Raw genomic sequence first — 14,571 nt, 5'->3', positions numbered from 1 at the left:
TAATGTATCAGAATATTCCTCCCCTGTTACATTAGCCCCATCAGGAGCGAGAGCACAGCTTGGGTGTGTGATAAGTGGTAATAAATGGCGGTGCTTGTCGGTGGAAATTTTTCTGGCAAATTTCCGAACCAGATTAAAAAGTAAATTAGATTTCTTCTGAAGAGTTATTTTCAAGGGTTTTTATCCACTGACGTGTGTATGCAAGATTGCAGCTTTGCCAAGGGGGAGAGAACAAAGCTGAAAAAATAATAAAATAAAATAAAATAAAAATCAGCACGCAATTATCTGTCTGAACAAGGCTATCGTTGGGAAGGCGCCTAATCAGAGATGTCTCAAATTTGCTTAAAATACAATGTGCAATATAAAATGTATTTATAATGTGCCTCCTATGCTCCAATAAAATTGTTACCAGGACCAGACAATTGCAAGAGACAAGGGTTGTAAAATAGAATGGATAAAATCAAATCAGTTATTAGTAATAGCTGAATAAAATACATCATTGGGGGAGTAGTATATTGTTGTGTTGGTTTTTCATTGACTTGACCTAGTCTCTTAAGTCACGTGTGTGTCAAATGCTGATGACCCTTTCCTCTTCATCCACTCTGCCCTGAACAGGCCCTCCTCTTTTCTCTTCTTGCCCTATTCCAATTGCCTATTGACTGGTTTTCCTGCCTTCTTTGTTGCCAATCTCTTCTGGGCCACCTTCTATACTCATAGGTCAGAGTGACCTTCTATTAAGGAAAACTGACTGTGCTTTTCCCCTTCTTCAAAATCTTCTGAAACCCCTCATTGTCTGTAAAATAGAGTCTAAACTTAGATAGCCATGTAAGAGCTTTTGTTATCTGAGTCCAACTGGCTTTTCGGCTTCATTTTATGCCCTTGCATTCTATGCTTTCAGAAAAACAGGGAACACTACAAACTTTTCTAGATCTCTTATTGCTCCCAAATACTTTGTAAATAATTAGTGAATAACTGGGTAGAGGGGTGTAGTCTCTAAGAGGTGACTCAAGAAAGAGGTAGGAGTTAGGGCAGATTTAAGGATAATCTTGGCATCTTGAAACTAAGGAATTACATTGGCCATCTTCCATCACTGGGCAAGCCAATATTTTCATTTAAAAGGGTATTCTTTTTCTTAAAAGCTATCGGTAAAGGGCCAATCAGAGAGTTCTGGTCAAGATGGCAGAGGAGATAAATGTGGTGCTTGCCTCCTCTCATAGCCACATCAAATTACAATTAAAATAGGGAACAACAATCATTGAAAATTGCCCGAGGTCTAGCTGAACAGCAGTCCTACAACTGAAAACATACAGACGAGGCCACTTCAAGACTGGTAGGAGGGGTGGAGATGTGGAACAAGCTGGTCCCACACCCGCAAGTAGCAGTTGAAAATTGGGATAAATATCTAAGCTATGGAGTTCCCCCCAGAGGAGCAAGGGGTTCCAACCCAGGGTTCCAGTGCCAGGAAGAGAAATCTCCTCAAAATATGGATGTGAAAATCAATGAAGATTGTGGCTGAGTGAGACATAGGGCTGCAGGATTCTCAGGCACTCCTCTTATAGGGCCTGTGCACAGACTTACCTGCTGACGAACTCACATGCTCTGAGCTCCTGTGCAAAGGCAGCAACTCAAAAGGTGCCAGAGACATACAGAGGGGAGCTGAATTGTCTGGCTTTAGGGTGAGGGCTAGAGGGTAGCTTTCTCCCAGACAGAAGTGCTGGCAGAAGCCATTGTTTCTTTGTTGAGCCTTCCTCTGCCCAGCATGCAGATGCAGGTGGCTGCCATACCTGAGTCTCCATCATCTGGCTAACACTGGTCATCCAGCTTTGGAGATTCCCTGAGACCTTGCCCCACCCAACTTGCAGGCCCACCCAAACTGCTTCCAGTGGCTTTATCATACACATGGCCTGTCCGGGCCCTGCTGCAGATTTTTCTAAAATCTCTCAAAGGTTTGCAAAATCTGAACAAGCAGCATCTGGCTTCAGCATGTCATACCTCTTGCTGAACATCCCCATGCCCAGCTCTAGTGGCAGCCAGCCTCAGATCACAGCTTGACCTTTCAAGGCACCTCCAGGCCCAGCACAACTGATGGCCATCTCTGTAATGCTTGGTGGCTCTTGAGGCCCCAGGGCCAGCACACCTGGTGGCTGGCTTTGGACTGAGCCAGAGCACCACCCAGGGTTGCATCTGAAGAGGACACACCCAAAGGGCAGACTAGACAGGCATCGGAAGACTGCTAAAGTGAATCCTGCTCTGTAGGGTCAGCCCCTCACCAGCTGGTCTTCACAACCAATCAGTTCAGGGTCAGTCCCTCCCACTGATGTAAACCAGCAACCAAGACTTAACTACAACAGGAAGGCACACACAATCCATATGAGGGAAACTCTTGGAGGGAGCACTTGGCTCAGGGGATCACAGAGACTGCGCCATTGGGCGCCACAGAACACCTACTGTATAAGGCCACTCTACTAAGACCAGAGGGCATAGCAGCTCTATCTAATACATAGAAACAAACACAAGGAGGCAGCCAAAATGGAGAGACAAAGAAACATGTCTCATATGAAAGAATAGAGCAAAGCTCCAGAAAAAAACACCTCAACAAAATGAACACAAGCAATCTAACAGATGCAGAGTTTAAATCATTGGTGATAAGGATGCTCAATGAACTGAGGGGAAGAGTAGATGAACTCAGTGAGAACTTTAACAAAGAAAAAAAACAAAAAAAATTGAGACAGAAAACATAAAAAAGAACCAATCAGAAATGAGGAATACAATAACTGAAATGAAGAATACCCAAAGAGGAATCAACAGTAGATTAGATGATGCAGAGGATCAAATCAGTAACTTAGAAGATAAGGTAGTAGAACACACCCAACCAGAACAGCAACAAGAAAAAAGAATTTAAAAAAATGAAAATAGTTTAAGGAGCCTCTGGGACATGAAGCATACCAACATTCATATCATAAGGGTACCAGAAGGAGAAGAGAGAGAGAGAGAGCACGAAACTGAAAACCTATTTCAAGAAATAATGACAGAAAACTTTCCTTAACTGGGGAAGGAAATAGATGTACAACTCCAGGAAGCTCAGCGTCTCAAACAAGGTGAACCCAAAGAGGCTCACATCGAGACACATCAGAATTAAAATGCTAAAGGTTAAAGATAAAGAGAGAATCTTAGAAGCAACAAGAGAAAAGCAATTACTTACAAGGGAGCTCTCATAAGACTATCAGCTGAATTCTCAACAGAAACTTTGCAGTCCAGAAGGGATTGGCAGGAAATATTTAAAGTGATGAAAAGCAAGGACCCAAAAAGTTACTCTCCCCAACAAAGCTATCATTTAGAATTGAAGGACAAATAAAGAGCTTCCCAGACAAGAAAAAACTAAAGGAGTTCATCACCACCAAACCAGTATTACAAGAAATGTTAGAGGGACTTCTTAAAGGAGGAGGAGGAGAGGAGGAGGAGGAGAGGAGAGGAGGAGGAGGAAGAAGAAGAAGAAGAAGAAGAAGAAAAGAAGAAGAAGAAGAAGATGAAGAAGAAGAAGAAGAAGAAGAAGAAGAAGAAGAAGAAGAAGAAGAAGAAATAAAAAATATGAATAATAAGATGGTAATAACTACATGTCTATCAAAAGTTACTTTAGATGTAAATAGATTAAATGCTCCAATCAAAAGATAGAGTATGGATAAGAAAAGAAGGCTCTCTAACATATGTAGACTACAAGAGACCCACTTCAGATCAAAAGATACACACACTGAAAGTAGAAATGAAAAAAGAGAGTTGGTGAAAGTGTAAACAAAAATACATAAATAAAGCTGGTGTGTAGCCATATTTATACCAGACAAAATAGTTTCTGGGTGTTTATCTGAAGAAAGTTAAAACTCTGCTTCAAGGGGTCATATGTGTCCATATGTTCATTGCATGAGTATTTACAATAGTTAAGATATGGAGACTACCTGGGTGTCCATCAATGATTGAAGGAATGAAGAAGAATTGGTACATATATACAAAGAAATATTACTCAGCCATAAAAATGATAAACTCTTACTATCTGCAACAACAGGGATGGACCTAGAGGGTATGGTACTCAGTAGAGTAAGTCAGACAAAGAAAGGCAAATGTCATATGATTTCACATACATGTGGAATCTAAAGAAGAAAATAAACAAACAAAACAGAAACAAACTCATAAATACAGAGAACATTTTGATGGTTGTCAGATGGGAGAAGGGTTAGGGGAGTGGGTGAGAAAAGGGGAAGGGATTAAGAAGTACAAATCGGTAGTTATAAAATAGTTATGGGGATGTAAAGTACAGCTTAAGGAATATAGTGAATAATATTTAATAACTGTATGATGTCAGATGGGTACTAGATTTATTAGCGTGATCACTTCATCAGTTATATATATGTCTAATCACTGCGTTGTACACTTAAACTAATACAATATTGTATACAACTATAATAAAAAATTAAAAATTTGTTTTAAAAAGCATGAAAATAAAATAGAGAGATTTATCCAAATTAAAATAAAAGGGCGAGAGGGGACCAATCAACTAGGGTCACTCTACATACCTACCAAATAAAGCAGTATATTGGTTAATTTCCAGTTTTCATTGGGGGTTATTATTCTCTCTGCATTTGAGATTATTCAAGACTTACTTTTCTTTCTTTTTTTTCTTCTTGTTACCACTCATTTATTGGTCATTTCAGTGTTTAGAAGCACAAGCAAAAGAGTTGAAATTCATTATATTTCCAATGAAGAAAAGGTTTGGGGTAGATGGTGAAGGTTTTGGCTCTAAGCTAAAACGAGCCCTGTGAGTTTAAACTCTCCAGCCTCCTTTCCGACAGATCCCACTACCTCTGCTAGAAGAAGAAAAAAAGGTTGCCTCTATTTGTCTTCCAGAAAGATGGGAAACTCTAGAACATTTCTAATTTTTCCCTGCCCTCTCTGCACACGTCACTCCCCTCTCCCTCCCACTACAACCTTACAGATAGATTGTAGTTAAGGAAAATCCTCTAAGAAAATACCTCATCCCCTGACCAAACAAGTGAATGCTTTTCCTTCATCTTAAAAGATTTTTTAAAAAAAGAGACACCGGGGTGTTGTGGTATTATGTGTGAAGATGAAGACTCGCAAAAGAGAGGGCATCAGGGAGAAGATGGAAAGTACTAGGGGTAAATCATGCAAATTGAGTGGATCTTGGAATTAACTTGAGAGCCACTTGTTTTAGTCCAGCCCCCAGCAGCCTCCCTTGGGAAGCTGAGAGATGAAGGTGCAAAGAGGCCTCCAGGCACTTCTTTCTCTAATGATATTTACTCTGACCTCAAGTAGTGTAGATCCCTGTTATACCCACACTCAGAAAGCCAATCTGATTGCTCTGCATGGGGTGAGTACTGCGTGAAGAAGATGGTCCAGCCCTCATCACAGAACAGCGAGAGCCAGGCGAGTCTTGCCCCCAGAGCACTTGCTGGATAACTTCCATTGAAATGAACCCATGACCCAGGGAAGAAAGACCAACTGGGTTCAGTTAAATCCAAGTAGGTCTTCAGTCTGTCCCACATAGATTCCAGATGATAGTTTTCCAGTGGGCCTATCCAAACAAATCTAGTTGGAGTAGTGTGAACCCAACCCCAGTGCCTTGTGAGGATTCAGGCATGGAAAGCAGCAGACCCCAGCGGCCAGGCAGTGGGTGCTGAGAAATTCCCAGAGATTTCTCTGGAGCCCATTTCCTCCACCCCCTTTCAACCACCACCCTGCTTTCTTTATCTACTCTTTCTTCCCTTTTATTCACCTTGGTTTACAATACCTCTCTGGGTTTTTTCTTTCCTTTCTTCCTTTCCTTTCCCCTTCTCTTCCTTAATGGCGTTCTCTTCTCCCCTCACCCCTTTTCTATTCTTTCCCTCTTCCTCTTTCTTCCTTGGCCTCCTTTTTCTTCTTGTCTTCACCCTTTCCCTCGCTCTCTTACCTCTACCCTCCCCTCTCCTATCATTCCATAAACACCACGTGTTAACACCACGTGTTCCAAGCCCACAGCTCAAGCGCCAGTGTACAAAGATGAGCAAGAGACGGACCCCACCTCTGAGGAGTTCCACCTGGTGTGGGGGCAGGGGAGGAAGCGAATAGTCCTGGAATAGTGACATCAAAGCAGGCGTTTGCAGGATCCCAGTGTCACCCAGAGGAGGAAAACACTAATTCTGCCTCAGGGTCTCAGGAAATGCTTCTCAGAGGAGGTGGTAATTGAAGGATGCCTGGTAGTTTTCTAAGGCAAGAAAGAGCTAAAAAGCCTTCAACTCAGAAGTCACCCTAAGGACAAAGACATGAAGAAGCGATACTTGATGTCTTTGTGACAGGTCAGTATGTCTGTAACATACCTATGTGGAGACAGAGCAAGAACTGATCCCACCCCATTGTATGGAGCTTGTGCTTAGGCTGAGGAACTTGGATTTTCTTATGTAGGCCATGGGACTCTTGGAAGGTTTTCAAGAAGAGACAGGACAAGATGTCCTTCTCCCTTCTTTACTTAACATCTTCCATGTTCTCCTTCCTTCTCTTTCTCTCTTCCACCTCTTCTCTCACTGTCCTCCCCTCACCTCCACCACTGCTCACCCAGCTGTGCTCTGCCCCAGCCAATTTTACCCTGGACTTGGGGTCATTCAAGTGCACAGATCCATTTTTAGAGGCAACAGCTTCCTTGGCACAGGCAGAACATACCTGCCTCTCTCTGCCCCCAAAGAGTCTCTTTTGTCCTTCTTGGTGACTTGTTCTTGCCTCCTTTCCTTGTTCTCCTCTTTCCCTGTCAGTCTCGTTTTGCTTCGAGCTGAACAGAGGCCCATAGTCTCCTGCACAGCCTGGGACACAGAGCAGAGCCAGGATGGGCCTCCCTGACACCTATCAGACTGTTAGACCAGCTGATTACCTAGAACTGATCTTTCTGTCTGGTGACCTTAGTCTTTAAAGTTTGAAAGGCATCTTAGGGATAACACTCTTCTTCCTATTAATAATAATACCAGTACTAATACTAATACAATATTTAGACTAATACCAAATACTGAGTAAACCTTGTTACTGTCTTTCAGTTTTAAAATATCTTGTTCACTTATAATACTCTTTCAAAATTCACGATGGAATTAATAAATGTCCACGGAACACCTATACTGTACTAGATATTGTGTTAAGTGATTCACATATATGCTGTCTCATTTAACGTTCACAAGGATCTCATGAGAAATATATTTATTATTTTTACTTTACACATGAGCAAACTGAGGCTCAGAGAAGTCAAGTAACCTAACCAAAGTTACACAGAGAGTAAAGGAAGAGCTTGGCTTTAACTCAAGCTCCTGACTTCAAGTCTAGTATATCCAGCACGCATACAATAATGAGTATTTTCACTATCCACATTACACCGATGGGGAATCTCTGTCCTTTCACTTTTAGAAGTGAAAGTCAAACTCCAATTCTCCCATGATACAGATAAATAAAGTAAGCCCAAGGGGCTTTTTGATGGGAGTATTCAGCTAACACTCAAATACAACGTCTCACAAGAACAGTGTGGTGGCTTTTTCCTTCTTTACTGATTGCATGGCCTTCTGCTCCTCCTCTGACCATCCTGTCATCCCAAATCAGTGTCAAGGGACAGACAGACCTGAGGGTGAGAGTCTAGGTCACTGGGGCAGTGTAGTGGGGAAGGGGCCTTTGGGCCCATCTGTCACTGTGACAACCCCATACGTCTTCTGATCAGAAAGCTCTCAGCTACCCCAGAGCAGCTCATTATTCCTTCCGATGTTGTTGCCTGAGGAGCCACAGCCCAGCCTCTCTCATGCTGGTGACTGACGACATGGTAGAACGGCAGCGTCCAAGTGCAGCCCCCAGCTTCCCAAAGCACTTCAGCACTGGGGGAGGCAGGCTGTGGGCTGACTGGTCATTGTTCTGAGGGTGGCATTGATCCATCCTGTGCAGATGCAGCTGGAGGGGCAGGCTGCCTGCCTAGCCGGCTTGTTAGTCGAACTCGGTCAGAAAACTCAGCCTGCGAGTGTTTCCACACGCATGAGTAAAGATAGTATCACACATAGGAAGAACCAGCACAGATTGGGCACAATTCTGGGCTTGGATCAGCTCTGCTAGGTGCTGGAGGGGATACAGAGTGGACTAAGACACATCCTGCCATCTGGGAGCTTACAGTTGATGTGGGAGATGGGGAAGGAGATGTGTGCGTGTGGGGGTGGGGGCAGGTAGACTAACCGTAGCCATGATTTAAAGCTTTGTTTACATGAGAATTAGGAAAAATAAGGGAGTATTTATTAAAGAAAGATCCAATGTTTTTATGACACAGTGGTATAGGTGGAGAATATGGAAGACAGTGTGTTATAGTCAAAAATGCAGGTTCTGATGTTAGACCTGCCTATGCGGCCTTGGGCAAGCTATGTGACCTTTCTGAACTTCATTTTCCTCATCTGTTGAGTAGAGATGATAGCAGCACCTATCGCAAAGGGTTGTTGGGAAGATAAAACAAGGTAAGGCAAACCAAGGACTTAACTCCATGCCTGGCACATTTTAAGGCTTAGAGAGTGATCCCTAGCTACTACAGATATTAGAATAAAGTTGCTGCTTCACATTCCAGCTTTGCTCTTATCCGTATGTCACCTTGGACAAGTGGCATATTTTTGCAGTGTCTTATCTGTAAGATGGGATAATTGTGTTTACCTAAAGAGGTTATCATAAGTACCATACGAGATAAACTTTAAATTGCCTGGCACACAGTAGGAGCTCAATAAATAGTAGTTACCGTTAAATGTCAGCGGAAGTAAGAGTTGGATTAACCTCAGTCCTGACAGGAAATAAAACCCTGTTGGATCTGAATGCCCTTCTGGAAATTTTCTTTTTACTTACTCATGGTGATTTTTTAAATCAAAACAAAAAGTCTTACTTAAAGGCAAATGATAAGGTCTGCAAATAGAAAGGAAAAAAAGACTCTTAATCGATCACCTTTCTATTGTTCTTCCATCCTGAGATACTGGCTGAAGTTATGCATTGCCAGAAAACTGAGCATGCTCCCTGCAAAGCTTCCTTTCTCCTGTTCTGAACAGATCTGCTCATGCAGCTTGGAGTTGGGGGCGGGAGTGTGGGGTGGGGAATCTCTGTCCTGCATCATGCCCTTAAAGTGTAAATAGCTGACAACCCTTTAATCTTGCCAGAGGTATTTGCAAATTTAAACTAGGACGTTATTATTCCCACTTCCTCTTTCCTCTCCCTTAATCCATTCTTCATACTAGAGTCAGAGATCTTTTAGAAACACAAGCCTCATCATTTCTCTTTCCTGCTTAAAACACTTTAATGACTTCCCATTGCTCTTAGCATAATACCCTAATTCCTTATCAAGGTTTACAAGGCTCTCAATTATGATGCCTGCCTAGCCCTGCAGCACCTTCTCCTCCACTCCACCCCAGCCCAACTCCTCTCCCACCTCACTCATTGTTTCTTTTCCTGGAATATCCAGGGATCTTTCCAACTTCCAGAGTTTGCACATATAGTTTCCTCTGACCAGAATGTTTTCCGCTTATCTAACTTCTAATTAACTTTCAAATGTCAATGTTAAATATTCTTTAGGAGGACCTTCCCCGATTCCCTAGACTGGCTTTTTGCTCCTATATCGATAGTAAGGGCCAGCTATTCCCCCAGCTCTGAGACTATGAAAATGTGTAAACAGCATCTCTCTTGAGAAGCTTAACAGTCAAAGTGGTAGATTGAGAGTAAGATGACGTCAGTACAACCCTTTCTGTATCCATGCCCTTGCAATGTGTCTTTGCGGCTATTCTCATCAAAAGGTAGAGTCTGAGCTGGCCCTGTGACTTGCTTTGGCTAACAGAATACGGTAGAAGTGACGATGTGCCAGTTCCAAGCCCAGGCTTCAGGAACCTTTGTACATTTCTACTAGATCTCTAGAAAATCTGCCGAGTTGCATAAGAAAAAGTCTAGACCACTTGCAGAAAGTTAGGGACCGTGTTGCCTAGTCACCTCTCATGCCCTAGTTAACGTCCATCTAACCTCCGAAAGCAGAGCTGCCTATCAGACCAGCATCTGCTGGTAGATACATGAATGAACTCAGCCAAGACTGTAAGAATCACCTAGCTGAGCTCAAGCCACAGAATCGTGAACTAAATAAATGGTTGCTATTTCAAGCCAAAGAGTTTTGCATTAGTCTGTTAAACAGCATAAATTAACTAATACGGGCCTTTTGTAGGATGAAATAAATATATGCATGAGCAGGAAAGCAACAATACAGGTAGTGTGTGCTATGTCTGTCATGTGTGGATAGATAGACGTGAGAGTACAGAGGAATGAAAGGTCACTGAGGACTAGACTTATTCAGAGGAGACGATTAATTCAGGCACATTATTATTATTTCCTCAAGCAGACTGTTAGCTTTCTGAGAATATGGAATATGTCTTTAAATTATGTTGTACTTTCTGCAATGCCTAGCACATTTAAGCTACAGCATTCAATTCAAAAGTCCCTGATGGGTGATTTAAAACAAGGCTAAAAACTATATCTATCTTGCTCACTTTTATGTTCTCAGCATCTGCACATTGCCTGGAATATAGGATGCACTCAGTAAATACTTATGATGAATAAATAAGTGACCGACTTCATAAATAAAAAAGTATTTGTGAGTGTCTTTCCAGGTGACCCCAAGCAGTGTTTATAGGTATGAAAGGTTAGGAGCAAAGGGCAGAAACCTGGATGGTGATAGGACAAACTGCCTTACCCAAATCCATTCTATCGTTTGTAATTTCTTCAAAGCACAATAGATGGCACGTTTGTCCATCGTTTTCTTTCTTCTCTTTTGGCTTCTCACCATCTTTTTCCCTTCTATTTTTTCTTCTCTTTCAATTCTCCGTTTTCCTGTCCTTCTGATCCTTTCTAAGTTAGCATTTTTAGTGTATAGTGATGATCAAGTTCAAGGTCACAGCTCTGTGTTAGAAGAGACTCAGGGTATGGGGGTGGCAGATGCAGGGTCTCCGTGGCAGATGCCGTGTGAATAGGCTCTGCACGCTCAATTCCCTTTCCCCTTCCCCTCCCTATAAAACCAAAGGAAAGGGTATATATATGCAGTCTATGCCTGACTTCGTCTGGGCTGTTCTTCCAGATCTGAAATTGCCACCTGAGAGCAGTCTTCTTGCTATGCTGTGTGCACTTGCACCCTTCTAGCATCTTGATAACTACATCCCTTCTCTGATGGCAGGGAGCAAACCTCTGGGTCAGAATGCAGTGACTTTTGAAGGTAACTGTATGAGTCTACGCTCTAGGCATACACTCATACATGTGCCTTTACATACATGAGCAGTTTGAAAATGTCCTCTTCACCTAGGCTCTGTTTCAGCTCTCCCTGTCAAGACTGCTCCCTCTTATTCAGATCAGCCTATGCCTGTTTCTTGAAATTTTGTTTGTCTCCCCTAAACCAAGGGGCTCAGTGTATGTTACTCATTTGATATTTCCCATACAATAAATAATCTCATGACATTTCTTGTTTCAAGCATCACCATAACTAAGATCCTGGAAGGAAAGGAATAGTCTTTCTTTGCATTGCTCCCAGAACTACGAACAACCCTAGACATATTGTAGGAGTTCAAAAATCATTTGCTGAGTGAGTATATGAGTGCATGTCCCTCTGGGAATGGCTAATTTACTTTGAAAGCCCTGTATCTTTAAAAAATGTTACTTTTTAATAAGTACTTACTTTTCATGGTCTATGTAATTTAATCCTCATGAAAGCACCGTGAGGTGGCTACTATTATTATCTCCACAGCTAGTAAGAAAGGGCACAGACATTGAATTCCAGCTCGCAATCCCCCAATTAAAGATTATTTTGTTAGAGAAATGGCATGAAAGTTGTAGCAACAATTGGGCCACCCCAATTGGAGAAACAGCAAAAGATGCAGTGTGTCTTCTTCAGAAAGATAAATGGAGTATATTTCAAGAGAAAATATTTTCCTTCACAATGGCTCTGGGTATATCAGGTCATTTGGTTACTAGCTATCTGCAATTATTATGTGCATTCATTTTGTTTACCCCAAAAGACTACAATAATTATTATATAATAATAGCTACCACTTATTATCATGTGTCAGACATTATGCTAAGCACTTTATATTCAGTATTTCACTTAATTTGCTCAAAAGCCCTGAACATTGATATTATTATCCCTCTCTTATAGATGGGAAACAGGATGGCGGGTGGGGGGTGGTGGTGTTAAGCAACTTCTCAGAGTCACACAGTCAATGGGTGGAAAGCTTCTATGGGAACCCCAGTCTCTTCTACTCAAAATGTGTCCTCTTACGTACTAAACCATTGGATTTCAAATTTCAGTGTAACAAGGATCTCCTGGGGAGCATTTAACTTAAATGCAGATTCCCAAAGCCCATTTTCAGAGATTCTCTAATAGCTATGCAATGGTATCTAGAATCTACCATTTTAACAACTGTTTATATGAATCTGTTGCAGCTTGGACATGGTGCACTCCACTCTAACACCTTCCCTTCCCCCTGTAAGTAGCTGGAAGCATAGTCTTCTATAGGCTGTTCCTAAATATTTGGTTTCATCATGCTGGCCATGAGAGATGCTGGCGGGGCTCCAGATGGAGCGTTCATGAGCTTGTCCTGTAGCCTGATCAGGATTTGAAAAGCCCGTGGCTTTTTCTTAGTAATGAATTCTGCCCTAAATACTCTTTTTCTCCCTTGTTTTGGGTGGCCTGGCTGGAAGCCTTACAAACCCTTTTATCCTTCTCTCTTAAGGTGTGGCCTGATCTAAATATCTGGCTCTATGCCTCCTTCTCCCTGGATCTCATGCTGCCCCTCTCTCCACCTCTCTGAAGCTGCTACCCAAGCAAAAGGCTTTCCTAACCTTAAGAGCCATAAAGCAAGCATGTAGCTCTTCCCAACATCTTACCTTCTTCCCTGAAAGAACTGCTCCCTGGTTCTGAGTTTTAGTGGGGTATTTACACGGTGGCATTTACAAATAACTAAAAGGTTATTTGTAAGAGTTCTATATGTATCTATCCTTTGGTTAATTTGGTCAATTCAAGTGAGAGTATTGCTGCCTTTCTTGCCCCAAGGGACACTGTCATCAAATTTTGGGAAAGTCCTGCCTGTGCCAGTACTCGGCTGCTTTTCCCATCCTTACCTGTATATCCTCTGGGGACCTATGAGATGGGTGGTTCTTTCCCTCAAGGGGCTTTATGAATGTCTCTTTCAATACTGATGTGACACCTGCAGATGTGATGTTGAGCAACACAGATTTGTTATGCAGCTCAGAGTGTGGCACGGCTTCCTGTGAATAACAGGTTCAGGTGTGATGTTCAGTGTGAAGTCAAGCTGGCACCAAAAAAGGAGCACATGTTTACTGGAATGTGTGAGACCCCTGCCCCTCTAGAGAGAGCAATCTTAATAACAAACAATTCTACTCCAACAGTGAGCCTTGCAATGGCTTTGAACACTTGTTTAGAGATAGCGAGACATGTTTATACTTCAGCGATGACTACAAAACAAAAGTTTTTTGGTGACTAGTTTAGTGTTATTTTGAGTCACTTAATTTCTTAAAATGTACCCGTGCCCTCCCTAAATCCTTACATTAGAATACGAAAGAATGGAGTACTGCTCTTCCAGTCCCAGGCTCTTCAGGAGTCACCTGCTTCAGTGCAGACCTGGCTAGGTCCAAGAACCACACCACATACAACCAGTCCCAAAAATGGCACAGGAATGACATCGAGATATCCCAATCATGAAGATAAGAATATTTTAAGGACGAGGACCCCAAGTTCCTGAGGAACATGTGCTTTGCCAAGAAGCACAGCAAGAAGGGCCTGCAGAAGATGCGGGCCAACAATGCCAAGACCACGAGTGCATGAGCTGAGGCTATGGAGTCCCTCGTAAAGCCCAAAGAGGTCAAACCCAAGTCCCAAAGGGCGGCAGCCGCAAGCTCAGTTGACTTGCCTGGGTAGCTCACCCCAAGCTTGGGAAATGCACTGGTGCCCGCATCGCTGAGGATCTCAGGCTCTGCTGGCCAAAGTCCAAGGCCAAGGCTCAAACCAAGGCCCAGGCTGCAGCTGAAGCTCCACCTCCAGTTCAGGTTCAGGCTCAGGCTCAGGCTCCAGCTTCCAAGGGTGCCCAGGCCCCCACAAAGTCTTCAGAGTAGAAGTCTCTGTCTGCTCGTGTGAGAGCGGAAGGCCTGGCGTGACCCCTGGGCTACCATCTGCATGGAGCTGGTATCCTCCTGTGCTACTTGTACAAATAAACCTGAGGCAGGATCTGCCAAAAAAAAAAAAAAAAAAAAGGACTACTATCAGACTAGATACATAATTCATTCATAGACATGTATTCATTTATTTATCCATTCATTCAGAAATATCTAATTGACCTATGTGATGTAACAGGCACTGTGTTAGAAACTAAGGCAAAGTATTTGAGTAAAACAGAGTTTCTCCCCCTTAATGAACTTGAAATCTGGTAGAAAAGACAGAGAAGTTATAATGCAATGTGTTAAGTGCTATTTAAAATGTGTGTAGTGTACTATGACAGCCCA

General features: G+C 42.6%; 1 pseudogene; it reads left to right on the top strand.

Moving 5' to 3' along the window:
* Window positions 1–14,184, top strand: part of LOC120621564 (60S ribosomal protein L29-like) — a 31,648-nt pseudogene extending 17,464 nt beyond the window's left edge.
* The last annotated feature ends 387 nt before the right edge of the window (window positions 14,185–14,571 follow it).

Source organism: Pteropus medius, unplaced genomic scaffold (genome assembly GCF_902729225.1).
Source record: "Pteropus medius unplaced genomic scaffold, Ma_sr-lr_union100, whole genome shotgun sequence".
NCBI classification, from domain to species: Eukaryota; Metazoa; Chordata; class Mammalia; order Chiroptera; family Pteropodidae; genus Pteropus; species Pteropus medius.
Note: the sequence above shows the minus strand (reverse complement) of the source record. Positions and strands in the feature narration are given on the sequence as shown.